The sequence below is a fragment of the Aegilops tauschii genome, chromosome 5 (genome assembly GCF_002575655.3).
Source record: "Aegilops tauschii subsp. strangulata cultivar AL8/78 chromosome 5, Aet v6.0, whole genome shotgun sequence".
NCBI classification, from domain to species: Eukaryota; Viridiplantae; Streptophyta; class Magnoliopsida; order Poales; family Poaceae; genus Aegilops; species Aegilops tauschii.
In genome coordinates this window covers 280,727,329-280,733,328 of record NC_053039.3, presented here as the reverse complement: position 1 = coordinate 280,733,328, position 6,000 = coordinate 280,727,329, and positions in this window count along the sequence as shown.

Genomic DNA, 6,000 nt, shown 5'->3' with positions numbered 1-6,000 from the left:
ATCTTTATCATAAAAATACCAAAAATATTATCTTATCATATCTATCAGATCTCACTATCGTAAGTGACCGTGAAGGGATTGACAACCCCTTTATCGTGTTGGTTGCGAGCTTCTTATTTGTTTGTGTAGGTGCGAGGGACTTGAGCGTGGTCTCCGACTGGATTGATACCTTGGTTCTCAAAAACTAAGAGAAATACTTACGCTACTTTACTGCATCACCCTTTCCTCTTTAAGGGAAAAACCAATGCAGTGCTCAAGAGGTAGCAGTATGATTGTATATTTTATTTATGGTGATGTCCTACGGTGCCCTTCGTCTCACGCAAACATGAGGGGTCCTCGCTGTAGGGTGTTGCAATGCATTCATGATTCGCTTATGGTGGATTGCGAGAGTGACAGAAGCTTAAACCCGAGTAAGTGGATTGTTGCATATGGGATAAAGAGGACTTGATACTTAATGCTATGGTTGGGTTTCACGACCTTAATGATCTTTGGTAGTTGCGGATGCTTGCTAGGGATCCAATGATAAGTGCGTATGATCCAAGTAGAGAAAGTATGTTAGCTCATGCCTCTCCCTTATATAAAATTGCAAGAATGATTACCGGTACTTGTTATCGATTGCCTTGGGACAATTGACTTTCTTGTTGACAAAAGCTATCCACTTTTATTGCCCTGCAATTTATTCGTAGTTTTATTCTCGCAAAGTACTCGTAGTTTTATTCTTGCAAAATAGTTTCATACTTGTTCTAGGTAAAGCAAGCAAACGTCAAGTGTGCTTAGAGTTGTATCGGTGGTCGATAGAACTTGAGGGAATATTTGTTCTATCTTTAGCTCCTCATTGGGTTCGACACTCTTATTTATCGAAAAATACTACAAACGATCCCCTATACTTGTGGGTTATCACACCCCTCTCCACATTTGCAAATAAGGCCTTCCCTCGTTCATCATTTTCTCTCACAAGATAAACTACTCATACAAATGCATCTTGATGTTCCGTGCAACACGCGGGCATCTTGCTAGTATATATATATAATGTTCAGTAGCTCCGTGTGGTCTAAATTTGTAACATGTCTGTGTTTTGGATTTGGCCCCAACATCATTCTCCTCTAGTGAGCTAAGAGAGATTTCTGTATGCGGGCTGCACAAACTATCATTTTTATAATTTTTAAAATATCACCTGCTTATGCTTCATGACATGTAACATTATTGTTAGTCCTGTTTTGCCATGTACAAAATAGTCTGTCTTGCTTGCTTCACTGTTGTAACTATATTTTTGCCCTAGTCATGTGTACTTACATAAACATTTCAAGATGAAGTGACATCAACACAATGATCTGAGAGCAGTGCGGCATGGCCGTTACCAAATGATTATGGATTGGAATTGGAATATGCCGATGTTCTCGAGCATCAACTAGAGGTGGCAAGACAACGTGTACATGATTCTCAACATGCAATCAACATGTTGAGACTGGACTTGCAGGTATTAGATGTAGGAGTCAAAAAAATGAAACAAGACAATGAGGTAACCACAAAGGAATTGGAGATTTTGTAGACTGAAATTTGTGCTATCTGAAACGGCCAATCCTATTTTTTGAAGAGATTATAGTTCAAATGATAAGTTCTGTTGATGCGTGCCCATGATGTAGAGGGGCGGAGCCAGGATTTGCACATGAGGGGGGAAGGTCACGCAAAAGATTTTTCTTTTCCAAACACACAAGTAACTGTGTGTCGTTTTGTATTAGAATTTTATTTGGATGATAAAGCACAATACATCTAACACAATATATCTAAACAATACCACTGAGATAAAAGAAATAGCAAAAATATGTTGGTAAATATGAAAAAGGTTCATATGATTGGATTATAACTATATGCTCATTGAACAATGAGATAATCTCATCCCGATGACATTTTGTTGCTATTTATTTTCGAGTATAGCGATAATGTCCAAGTAAGTCATCTCGTATGAACCAAAAAACGCATCTAATATGTAGATTAATAAAGTGACGTACAAATCCAAGTGAAGCAATATTGATTAGTTTGCGCCGTGTGGTAAACTAGTTAAGACAGAATCAAGAAACACTACTAGTAGTTAATTAGACAACAACTGTGAAATCCATTAGAAAATAACTACCCTGGATGTGGTACCTGATTGCTTGAGGAATAAATAAGCTCATCGACGGGCTCATGCCCGATGGCATGGACGTCGGCGTCTCCTCATCACGGCAGGATCTACTCAGGCAAAGGCAATGCCAACGGGCTTGGATAGATGGCGCCGCGACGGCTGGTGACAAGCATAGCAGTGAGCGGCGTACAAGTAGAATCGGTGATCGATCTGAATAGCTTGCGCTAGGTCACAATTGACCATCGCCTAATAATACTCCAAAGATAAATATGGGCTGTGTTGTGGGCTTCGGTACGTACATGTGATACAGGCTATCAACGTTTTTGGGCCTTAATGTACTTTTTTTACAGGAGTAATTAACTACGGACATTGGCCATCAGCAGATAATACGCTGCTATACAGTAGTATTAGGCTGATCGATTCATTGAGGGGGGCCTATCGATGGGGGGGGGTCTAGCCCCTGCTCGCTCCTGTCTCCGCCCGTGATGATGTATGAGCTTTATTTGCCCAGTGTATGTAATTTGCTGTTTGTGTACGCTTTATTATCACTGGTGGGTATAATCTGTTGTAATTTCTTTATTGTATAGTGTAGGATTATTATTCGTTTCTATGCCTTAATCTCTTTATTGTATAGTGTAGGTTTTATAGAGGCGATAGTATAAAGTAGGATAATTCCTTGTATATGGTATATCATTGAAACGGGGCCAACACGCCCAAACATTACCTGGACGCCATCCGAACGAACAAACATGTGTAGTCAAAGCGGGCCTTAATTGGGTTGGTCAACTTAATATTTAGCGGATCCCAAATTATGTGGCCCACCGTAACAATGGCTCTTAGTAGGCCGTTAACAGGCCGAAAGCTCGATAGGGCCGTATAAATGGAAATGGCCCGCGGGCACTAGCATGCCGAAATAAATGTCAATTTTGTCTCGGCCCTTTTACTCGACGGGCCAGTAAGAGGCCGGAAGTGTTTTGGGCCAGAAGAGGCCCAATTTGCAAACTAGGCTTTTAACAGGCCGAAAGTCGCGTCGGGCTGAAACTGTGCCCTGCGGAACGTGGGCCGCTAATGGACCCAAATTCAGGTTACACCGTCAAAGGACCAACTGTTGTGCGGGCCGTTAACAGGCCGAAAGACAGAATGAGCTAGGAATTGGCCCATTTACCTAATGGGCCGAGGAAAGTCTGAAAGTCACAACGGGCTAGAAGTTGGCCCAACTGTAGAATGGGCCGAGAAAAGGCCGAAAGACGTACCGGGCCGTTAACGGGCTGGAATTGACGATGGGCTGCTAACAGGCCAAAAGAAGGTCAGGTCGTAATTGGGCCCAAAGATGTAGCGGACTCTTAACGGGCTGGAACTGACGATGGGCTGAAAATTGTCAAATCTAGAATGGGCCTTGATGGGCCGATTCTGTGTAACTTGTATGGGTCGTGCTTGTGAATGGCCCTGACTCAAGTAGGCCGCTAATGGGCCAGCCCGCTTATTTTGACAGGACCCGCCTTTTAACCTAAACGGGCCACTGTTGGGCCGAGCCACGTGTCGACGTACCATATGCTCGTCCCGTCCACTCACTTGATGACACCTGTCCCAACCAGGAGCTGCCACGTGGATACTAAGGCGAATCAGAATTTTACATGTGGAAAATCCCCATTGGTCCGGGCGGTTAACGGGTTATCGGATCCAAACCGGAACCCGATAGCTTAAAGGCGACCGGTTACGGTGGATGCCACGTGTCGGTTACCCTTGACGAAAGCACTTCCATGATGCGCTATTTATCGTCATGGAAGTGGACACTTCCGTGATGATAATTTTGGTATTGTCATGGAACACTTCTACAACAGCACAAGTATGACTATCTTGATTCTGTCATAAAATCGTCATGGATGTACATGCATGACAAAAAACGTGACCTACTGTGACAAACACGTATTATCACGGAAGTGCATTTTTTTGTAGTGTAGGGTCAAGGACCCATCACTTGGGACCCACATGGGACCCATCACCATCATAGGTAGGTCCCTGGACCATGCCAACATTCAGATGCATACATCGGGAAGTTCACTCGGACAACTTGACGACACTCGGACAACCACACGTCACTCGGCTGATGTACCACCAGTCGGACATAGAAGGCGGGAGGGCGTAGTGGGAGCCGCAACGGTCGAGGAATCCTAAGTCATCCACTAAATAGAGTTATACCTACCGTTACCTGTAACTGTTGTAATATAGGCTCATTATACTGGTAACTGACCCATTCAATGTCATTAACTGCCTCGGCGGCGTGGGAGACATGGGGCTGCTGCGCACTCTATATAAGTCGCACCCCCCTCCATAGCCAGACACGAGCAATCTTTGTAACCACACCCATAAAATCAAAGCAAGACGTAGGGCTTTTACCTCCGTCGAGAGGGGCCTGAACTCGCTAAACACCGAGTGTTACACCTGCGCCGTAGCTAGGTTTTGCCCCTTATTCGTACCCCTAGTACTCATTGTCAGGATCGTAACCCCGACACCAGTGACCTGAGAATAATCTCAACAATCGTCACTAGCTCCATTAACCACATTTCCATCACACAATGCCATTTAGAGATGAATGCACTTTCATGGAGGTACATGTCCCCGGAGACCTAAGCCATATAGAGGGACTTGTTTCTAATGGGTTGGGGGCTCCGGGAACCTGGAGGTCCGCGAGTTTGGGGACCCGTGGTGTCCAAAGGTAGAATGACAAGGACTCTAGGGACCCATCCCCTAGACCCGGGGGACCTAGGGGGTCCCATCACATCTTAGATTTGCTTAGGGTTTTACCCTTTGAATGATTTGGCGTAGCGGGAAGAATGTATGTATAGTAGGTATGTTCCCCAACTTCCTTAAACACCTTGACCCCTCTTAATAATCATGTTGTCCTATGACTCAAACGGAATTGAAAAACCTTAGAGTCTTCGGAAAACCAATGTCCTTTTCCATTTTGAAATATGAGGTCAATCTTGTACGTAAACAATCACCGAGAGACCAATGTCCCGAGGTAAACTTGATAAACGACATTAGTCCTCACTAACCCTATTATCATCAACACCAAACTAAATTTTGGGAGACAATGCAGTTTCACTAGTCCAGACACCTTTGTGGGGTGGATGAGTTTATAGTCGTAATTGATCACACATAACAAAATTATAAACATGATAAGCACAACACTATCCATTAATTTTCAACAGGATTGAGCAAGTCGGATGACTAAGTTGGCTATAGGGCCCTATGTTTTCATGAGTAACACGTTTAGAGATATGATGTACACATTCACCCTATATTAATTTCCAATTGCCCGAGCATTACTAAACTAGAAGGTTAACTTGATATTGGCATGTATGATATAATCCATTTATGCACGAAGGTATGTCTTGCAAGGCCTTTGTTAACTTGAAATAGAAGGTTTTATCTCATGGTAACCATGCATTCCCAAAATACCTCCCACTTTGCCGCTTTCATTCCCGTGCACACATTTGTTCGTCTTTCTCACATTGTTTCCTTTTTTGCCAACAAATCTAGAATTGTATGTTTTCCACAGCGTGCTTTCGACACCGCCACACCATTCTCTTCTCTTGGAGGCAACAATAAGGATCGACAATGTTCTTGACCGAGCAACGACCCTGCAAAGCTTCAATCCCCGGTGACAGAGGTGAGTAATTAGCGTGTGTGATTCTATCTTCATCTTGGACGTAAGAACAAATCTAGATGGAAGCTAATACAACGAACTGTCAAAGGAGCGATGGACATGCGCTTTGATTCAATCGACGATGAAGATGGATTTCTCTATCCGTTGACCTTTGATGCAAGCAAAGAAAGGGACTACTGTTTTTCTCGACTTGACATCAAGTACTATT